We start from the raw sequence: 9,712 nt of genomic DNA, 5'->3' as shown, positions 1-9,712 counted from the left end.
TGTATGATCTAAAGCAAGTTGATTTCACTGAACTTCAGTTCCTAACCAGCAAAATGGGCATACTCACTTACTTCTCAGCACTGTTGTGTAAGTAACATAATATATGCATGAAGGAGCTTTGAAAATGAAAAAAAAAAAAACAAAAAAAACAAACAAACAAACTCACTGCTTGGGTTTCCAAGGTGGTATCTCTACAGAAGTATATTGCCCAATCTTCCTTCTGAGGAGTGGCTGGTGAGTTTGTACCACCAGCTTTCCGGTTAGCAGTCAAATGTCTTAGGCATTACACCACCAGAGAGTTCTATGAAACTATTCATCTATTAATATGGTAAAACTAGGAAAGACACCATTTTTAGGAATACATAGGAAGTTTTCCACTAATAAAATCTTTCTTTAAGCAAATACATCATTTACTAAAGCTCTTAGCATTACTTCAATAACATTACTACTCTTCCCTTATCGACTATCTTGTTATCTGACATTCTGTATTTACAATAGAAAAAAAATCTACTTCCTGACTATTTTGTGCATTTACAGGAGCCAAGGCAAGATAGCTAGGAGGATGAGGAGGGAGAGGTTTGTGACAAGGAGCAAGGCTGGAAGGACTGCTGGTGCTTATTATTACTCTGGTTGAGCATAGGAGCACTGGGCAGGTGAGTGGAGCACAGGAGTCAGAGCTGGTCACAAGGTGATAGCAGGGAACAGGCCACAGGAATCAAGGAAAATCTTGTAAATCTCTGCACACAAAGAGGCCTCTCTGGCATGTCTGCAATCTCCCCAAGCCCAGGTGGCTGAGCCCTACCTGCCATGGGCCCAGGAGCTGTCTGCCTACACAGAGGCCTATCTCTGGGGCCTAGAGAGGGAAGATTGAGAGGCAAAATGTGGGCTGCACGGAGGCCTGTAGTGTGAACATGTTTATGGAGGGATCATACTGCTCTGGAGGAGTAGGCAACCCCTGACCACTACCACTATCACCGCCCTCAACCCCTACAGACTCCGTGGTGGTGGGAAAAGAGTGGTGGGGAAAGGGGGCCTCCATGCCACATTCATCGTGACAGATGCCGGAGGTGCTTGATAGGTTATGAGCAATTGGGGCAAATGTGGGGGGGGGGGCGGGGGAGGCACTGGGCCAAAGAGGGGTGTGGCCAACTTTTGCATAATGCTTATTTTTGCATAACGACCTGGTATTTGGAACCTAATTATGTCCCTAAGTGAGGAGTAGGTGCTATGTATGCATATGTGTGTTTGTTAATATACTCAAACCAAACTCACTATTGTTAAGTTAATTCAGACTCATAACAATCCCTCCTTGAGTTTCCAAGGTGGTATCTTTACAGCAGTAGATTGCCTAGTCTTCCTTCCAAGGAATGGCTGGTGGGTTTGAACCACCAGCCTTCTGGGTAGCAGTCAAATGCCCTTAGGCACTATGCCACCAGAGCTCCTTCTGTTAATATAGGTGGTTATTAAACACTGGATTATAGTAGAATAAGATGAAATCAGCCCTATCAACTGGCTAACTCTGGGATATCTGAATTTAGAAAGACTGAGTACTCAGTTTTCCAACAAGAAGCTGGGCAGCGCCTTCTATTAACAGCAATAACAAACATTAGCTACTTGCTTTGCAAGGAACTTGCAACATCTACTTCTACATTCTTCTCCTCTTTTTATCCTTGCCTCCTCCTCCTTCTTTTTCTTCCTCTTGTGTTGCTCTTTCCAGTGGGGGGACAAAAGTCCTTTGACAAGTCCATCCATCCCCACAACTGTCCATCTATCTAAACCTTCATCAAACACATGATTAGTGAGCATTTGCTATGGAAGTGTCAGTGCTCTGCTATGTGCTAAGAAGGTGAGTAAAAACAGATATAGTCAATGCTGTCATGGAATTTATATAGTCTGCAGAGAGCAGGGACAGATTTGAATTTAGAAACTACAAATATGAAAATATACTTTAAAACAAGATACACACTAGAAGGGGGCATAAGATATCTATTAAATATGAGGGATCATTGTAGGTTTCTTTAAAGTAATGACATTTGATCCAATATCTGAAAAATGAATCTCTTGGTAAAGGGAGTGAATAGATGGGGAAGTAAGGTGTGGTGGTGATGAGGTTGGTAAGGATGGACATTCCAGGCAGTTGAAATTATATGTACAAAGTCCCTGTTGAGGTTAAGAACACAACATGCTCAAAGAACTGAAAAAAAGTCAATTTAGCTGAGTGCTGAGTAAGGCTCAGAGAGCTAGGAAGTGAGTTTGCAAGTGAGTAAGAAACAAATCATGTTGAAATTTGTGGGCCAACATGAGAGTTTCACTTTTTTTTTTTTAACAGAATAATGGGAAATTAGTGGAAGTTTTAATCAGAGGGTAACATGACTATTTCTATTTTGAAAAGATCATTATGGATGAAAAATGGCAGCAGCCATAAAGGATATTTGGAATTCACTATTCTTAGGGCACATCGATAGATTTTTACAAGCATATTTTTCCTTGTTCTTTGTCCTTATTTAGTATTTCTCTGTAACATATTTCTGTTTACTCATGCATTTTCATTACTTCCTTCATGAAATTAATTTGATTCTCTATTTTACGTATTTTTTCCAAGCTAAACTTGGCTCTTCAATGACAGAGACCTGTGTTCAGGCTTTAGAACAAGTTTAATTGCTATAGATCAATTATTTTTTTAGTGTTTTGTTTCTCTTACTAGAAATAACTGAGTTATTAACTCATAGGTTGTATCTTTTGCAAGTGTCTTAACAGTGAAATAATCAGAAGAAGGAAGGAAAAAACATTACAAATGTTTATTTATAGCATCAGTGTAATCAAGCCAGTGTAATCAGTAGATGCAAAAATGGCACTGATGTAGACTTAGTCTCCAACCTCTCAATGATATTTTGGTACAAAAGAATACTTTATCTCTGTGACCTCTCATATACAATCTGTCCTTGTTAAACATTTAAAGAAATGTTTCACCCTTTGCAAATTGTTTTTGAGAGATAAAAAAAGACCTAATGCCTAAATTTAGATTAAAATATTAAATATTTCTAATATTAGTAATATGGCCTGAATTCAATGAAGTATTAAGTGGATATTTATAATTATTATTATTTAGTATTTAGGTTGTAACATTTATTTTTCACTAAAATCAATTGAAGAACCAAGTTATTTAGAACCCTCTCATTGATGATTTCCCCTAATTTTTACTGACCCTCTATTTTACCAAACATGATGTCCTTCTGTTCAAGAAATTGGTCATATGATGGGAGGGTGTTTATCAGGTAAATTTCCTCAAACAGACAAATGAAATCTGGAAACGAGAGATGAGGACTCCCATGAAGAAAGAAGTGAGGATGATTTTGAAACATGTGGCATATTCTAGGGTCACAGCCAGACATCAGGTCCTATGCCACTCAAGGAGACCACAAATGAGTGGCTGCAAACCAAGGGAAAAAGACACAAACTTTATAGAGAATAGCATAGATATGAGTAGGTAGGCACGCCAAATAAATACGTTCACCTCATAAACATACCTAGGACAGGCCTTGATTATAGATTGAAAGAAACATGGGAAAAAATAGAACTGGGACATTCTTAGCAGTTTTTTGTTTTTGTTTAATTGCTGTGGAGGATAAAGAAGTGTAAGTATTATAAGTATTTTACCGCTCAGTAAAATATTACCTCAATAGTTTTTGTGTTATATGTCTTTAAGGAAAATTACCTCAAGGAACAGAACTTTGCTTTTTCCATAAAACATTCACTGGGTTCATTCTCATGCTAGTAAAATGAATAGAGCATCAACCTAAGAAAGGTGCCATTTTTATGTGTTCTTGCACATAATTTTAGAATCTGCATCAACATAGTAAGAATAAAAAATACAAGTAAGAGAAGTTAACTAAGACCTTATATTGTGGCCTATTTTCAAAATCTATATTGTTGTTGTTATGTTTTCAAAATCTATATTAGCTCTCGTATTTTGAGTGCCAGTTTCTAAGATCTCATAGTTGTTTATGCACTGTAATATTTAGATAGGAGTTAGCAACTTTTAAAGTAAATTTCTCATTTTATATGGATTTGAAAAGAATTTAATATGTACCTATATTTAAAATTTCAAACCCAGAATTTGATAACAATTTCATGGTAAAGATATTTTCTCTTGACAGAGAATATTTATAATACATACACACATATGGAATTTTTTTACTTTAAATTTTCAGGTGTACTTTAGCCATGTGAATAAAATCGTCCTGATTTGAGTCTACAATGGTTGATTTGCAGTCAGCTTGCAGAATGTTTCTATTTATGACAATGGTTATATTAAAAAAAAGACAATGAAACTTGACAAGATAGATAAAGTGTTTCTGCTACTCAGCTGAACAGACAACTCTGAAAATAGAAGACAATGATTTGGAAAAAGAAGACAATGTGCTTGGGAAGGAGCTCTGGTAGCATAGTGCCTAAGGCACTTGACTGCTAACCAGAAGGCTGGTGGTTCAAACCCATCAGCCACTCCTCGGAAGGAAGATGGGGCAATCTACTTCATAGTGATACTGCCTTGGAAACCCAAGGAGGGGTCGCTATGAGTTGGGTCTGACTCAATGACACATAACAACAACAACAACAGAATCAATGAGAGAAGTTGAAGTGTGTCCTTGAAAGTTTGGAAATCACCAGCATTTTGGGGGAAATGACTGTACATAAGCAATGATCTAATATAGAAATTTTAAGAAGTCCAAATAGCTACAGGTTTGAGTTGCGCACCAGACAGCTGTGCAGAAAGTAGTGTTTTTTTTTTTTTTTTCCTTTTCTTTTTTGTAGTAGGCTTATCAGAAATGTTCTCTGTTCAGAGGCCCAAAGATTCCTCTGCAGATCCGTATTTAGTCATTATTCTCTTGTCACTCTATATATTCTCCTTGGGTGGGTTTAACCACTTGTGTAACTTTAGCACCATCTGTGTTGTTGATTGACGGATCTCTCTTCTGAGATTTGGACCTGTGTATCCAAGACTTTACTAGATATATTTACTTGAATATCCTCAGGCATATACACTGATCATCATAGCATATATTCAGTCATGAATTCATTGGCTCATCTCCAAAATCATCTTCACTTACATTTCTCATCATTTTAGTGACCTGGAAGTGTATCCAACAGAGAATCCCACCCAGGAATATGGGAATAATTTTTGTTTGCTCTTTCTGTCTCCCTCACCATGCCAATTGCATACTAAGTCTTATTAATTTTACCTTCTTTTCCTCTTTGTCCATAATTTGAAACCTGAACTATTTCAGTAGTTTCCCAACATATGTCCTTGCTTCTAGTTTTATATCACTCTAATCCATCCCCTGATATGCTGATAGGTTATTTTTTCAATGAAAGACATTTCAAAATATTACTTCCCCCAGCTCACAATGAACTCTTCAGTGCTCCCTATACTTGCAGAATCAAAACAGCTTTTGTGATATTTAATATTTAATAAATGCTAGGTTTAATCACATGTGTAGTATTTTCTCATTGAAAGGGTATATATATAATTTCCATAAGTCTAAAAGAATTCATCGACCAGGCAGTGTTTTCTTCTGTCATACATGAGGCACTATGAGTTGGAGCTGACTCGATGGCACCTAACAACAAAATAACAAAAGAATTCATAGTAGGATGTTTAATTTTTCCTGGTGCCACTGTAATCTCTAAATTGTATAGAAAGTTTTCTTAAACACAAACTGATAATATGGAGGTGGTTCCTACTCAGAAGGAGATAAATGGACATTATCTCCAAATAAGATAATAAAGATAGAATACTAGCCTAGTGCATGGTTAAATGAATATTAACTTCCTTCCCTCTTTAGGGAAAAAAGAAAACACTTAAAGAGGTTGTGCTACATAAGGCTAATGTCAGTTGCCTATGACCAAGGTCTATGATTTGATCCATCATCACTTCACTTCATAAGGGCATTGAGGATAGTGTGGGACTGTACACCACAAAAGATATTTTGAGAACAAAATTTCAAGAAGTAAATAATTGATTTACCTGAAACTGAGTTTTTCCTGTGTCACCCAAAACAACGATGTAGTACTTACAGTCGTAACTAGATATTCCTTGTGGAAAATTGAGGGTCTTACTCAAGACCTGAGTGAGGAACTAACTTCTTATCAGGAGGAACTTGAAAACTTTGTGTGAATTTCTAGTGACATAGTTTAAGAAAAGGTAGATATATTCAGGGAGTTCTGCTGGTGTAGTGCCTAGGGCATTTGACTGCTAACCAGAAGGTTGGTGGTTCAAACCACCAGCTGTTCTGTGGAAGGAAGATGGGACAATGTACTTCCATAAAAATTTACTGCCTTGGAAACCCAATGGGGGTTGCTACGAGTCAGAATTGACTCAATGGCAGTGGGTTTGGTTTTTGGCTCAACTGAAAAGCAAAGTTATGCAAAATTAAGTTAGCTGAGAACTCACTTTCTATAAAAACACATCCAGCTTAGACACAAGTAGTGATAAACTAAATTTCAACTAAAGAAATAAAATCTTTGACTTGGATTCAGGCAGAAAGAGTGATTATGGCTGACTAAGATATATGCTCCTGAAATTAACCTGGGGACACAATGATGTGAGAGTCTGAGAGGAATGATTAGGAATGAGAAATGTTATCTCATCAGAGGCACAATTTAACTCTGCCTCTCAGAGTAAGGTGATTTGGTATTGTCATTTTTTTCTCCTTGAGTTTGTGTACCTGAGACACTAAAATTATGGAAATCATTGTATTGTTCTCAAAAGGATAAAAACTCACTGAGCAGTGTTTGGCAAAGGGATTCAGTAAAATTGCCTGTTCATTAATGAGTGAACCAGAATTTTAATTCACCTTATTTTGGTAATAAAGAGAAAAAATAATTAAATGGCATTTCTATACAGTATATACTAGTTTCATAACAGTCAGGATGTTGTTGTTGTTGTTATTTGCCATCGAGTCGGCCCCGACTCATAGCGACCCCTCCTTGGGTTTCCGAGGCAATATCACTACAGAAGTAGGAATGCCCAACCTTCCTTCTGAGGAGTGGCTGGTGGGTTTGAACTGCCAGCCTTCTGGTTAGCAGTCAAGTGCCTTAGGCACTATGCTACCAGAGCTCCTAGGCAGTAAATGAAGATTTCCCTGAAACTATCTGGGATATGACTCTGAAATTGGAATTTCAACTTAATAAGAAAAAAAATTATGGTCAGAATATTCTAACATCAAGGTAAGTAAGCAGAATAGAGAAATTATGGAAAATGAAAAGAGAGAAATGAAATTTATATTATCTTTTGGAAACCATTACTTTTAATTACAATATAGGAGAAAGAATGGAAAAATGTAAATTAAAAAATATCACTATATGACAATTATTACTTTGGGTCTATAGGATGTTTATTGCTGCTAGTTTCTGTGGAATTGACCCCTGACTCATGGTAACCCCATGCACAACAAAACTCAACACTGTCTAATCATGGGTCACCCATGGATCAGCAGTCAGGAAATCAGACATTGTGTTGAACTGGAAAAGTCTGCAAAAGCTCTCTTTAAAGTGTTGAAGAGCAAAGATTTCACTGAAGACTAAGGTGAGCATGATCCAAGCCAAGGTATTTGCAATCACCTCATATGCATGTGAAAGCTGGACAATGATGAAGGGAGACCAATGAATTGATGCTTTTGAACTGCGGTGTTGGAGAACACTGAAAATACCATGGATTGCCAGAGAAGAACAAATCTGTCCTGGCACAAGTGCTTCCGGAGTGCTCCTTCAAAGCGAAAATGGCCAAACTTTTTCTCACCTACTTTGGTTATGTTATCAGAAGGGATCATTCCCTGGAGATGGATATCATGCTTGGTACAGTAGAGTGTCAGCGAAGAAGGGGGAGGCCCTGAACAAGATGGATTGACACAGTGGCTACCGTGATGGGCTCAAGCATAGCAAGGATTGTGAGGATGGTATACAACCGGGCCCTGTTTCGTTCTGTTCCACACATGGTCACTTTGAGTCAGAGGTGACTTTACGGCACCAGCACCAACTGTCCTGTACCATCCATATGATCAGTTGCAGACCAGACCATTGTGATTCATGCCGTTTTTATTGGCTGATTTTCAGATCACCAGACCTTTCTTTCTAGTCAGTTTTAGTCAAGAAGCTCCACTAAAACCTGTTCAACACCATAGCAACATGCAAACCTCCACTGAGAGACAAGTAAGTGGTGTCTGCTCATGAGGTGTGTTGGTCAGCCCTCTGCTACATCAAAGACATGGCTTCTACCACTGAGTCACTGGGTCCCCCATGGGTCAGCAGTTAGGAAATCAGACATTGTATTGCACTGGAAGTCTGCAAAAGATCTCTTTAAAGTGTTGAATAGTAAAGATTTTACTGAAGACTAAGGTGAGCGAGATCCAAGCCAAGGCATTTGCAATCACCTCATATGCATGTAAAAGCTGGACAATGATGAAGGAAGACCAATGAGTTGATCCTTTTGGACTGTGGTGTTGGGGAAGAATACTGAAAATACCACCCTACTGTATACTGCGCTCACATAACTACATCATTGTTTAAAAATGTCTTTTGTCTCAAGCTTCACTCATTTTAATAAATCTTATACTTCCCCCAAAATTTTTCTTAAATGCTTTATAAAACTTCATAACACAATATTCTTAACACTCTTCTAACATGATTTCTCCCTACTTTCAGCTTATTTCTTTTATATGCTTTTTTAAATATATACCTATGGACATGACAAAAGTAACATCATAAGTTAAATGTGTAATTCCAAAATACATGGGGGTTATGAAAAAAATATAAAACAAAGTAATGGAATACAGAGGGAAGGCAAGGGTCCAGAAGGCTGCTCTACTTCAGATAGGATGATCAGGAACAACTGCTCTGGGGAGGTAAATTTTTATCACAGTGTATAAAAAGGAAGGAGGCAAATAATAGCAAAGACATGTCTTCTGGGCAGATTGAATAGCAAGCACAATGCTTCTTAAGTAGAACCAACTATTTTGGAATGTTTAAGGCACATAAAGGTAGCCAGCATCACTAGAGTGTTGCAAATAAGCCAGAGGGAGAAAGAAGATGGAGTTTATAATGGTAGTGTGAGACACTAGTTACATGCTCTTGTTGTTAGGTGCCATCAGTTCAATTTTTTATTCACACTAAGCCCATATGATGGAGTAGAACTGATCCACAGGGTTTTCTAAGCTGTAATATTTACAGGAGCAGATTGCCAGGACTTTCTCCCTCAGAGCTACTGGGTAGATTTGAACCACCAATCTTTCAATTAGCAGCCAAGCATGCTTACTGTTGAGTCACTATGGCTCCTCATACTTACTATGTAGACTATAGATTTTATTCCGAATGAGATGGAAAGGCATTACAAGTTAAGAGCAGGTTTCAAAGGGTATTGTGACAAGAGTAGGAAGAGGCATACCTGTGAAGAGGATTATTTCAGTGTCCTGTATGAGAGGGCTATTGATAGATTTGAAATGTGGTGGGTTTGGGGTAGATAACTTCATAATGAATTACATTTGGAGTATGAGGCAAAAGAAGAATCAGTGCTGACACCTAGATTTTTGTGAGAAAAACTGTTTTTTAAAAAAGATTCCATTTACTCTGGTAGTGAAGAAACCTTTAGGAAGAAGACTTTGGGGGTCAGGAAAATCAAGAGTTTTGTTTTGAGTATATGAAACTGAGATTCCTGTTG

This window comes from Orycteropus afer, unplaced genomic scaffold (assembly GCF_000298275.1).
Source record: "Orycteropus afer afer isolate SDZICR_OR568_19922 unplaced genomic scaffold, OryAfe1.0 scaffold00372, whole genome shotgun sequence".
Taxonomy (NCBI): Eukaryota; Metazoa; Chordata; class Mammalia; order Tubulidentata; family Orycteropodidae; genus Orycteropus; species Orycteropus afer.
The sequence above is the reverse complement of the archived record's forward strand: the minus strand, read 5'-3'. Positions refer to the sequence as shown.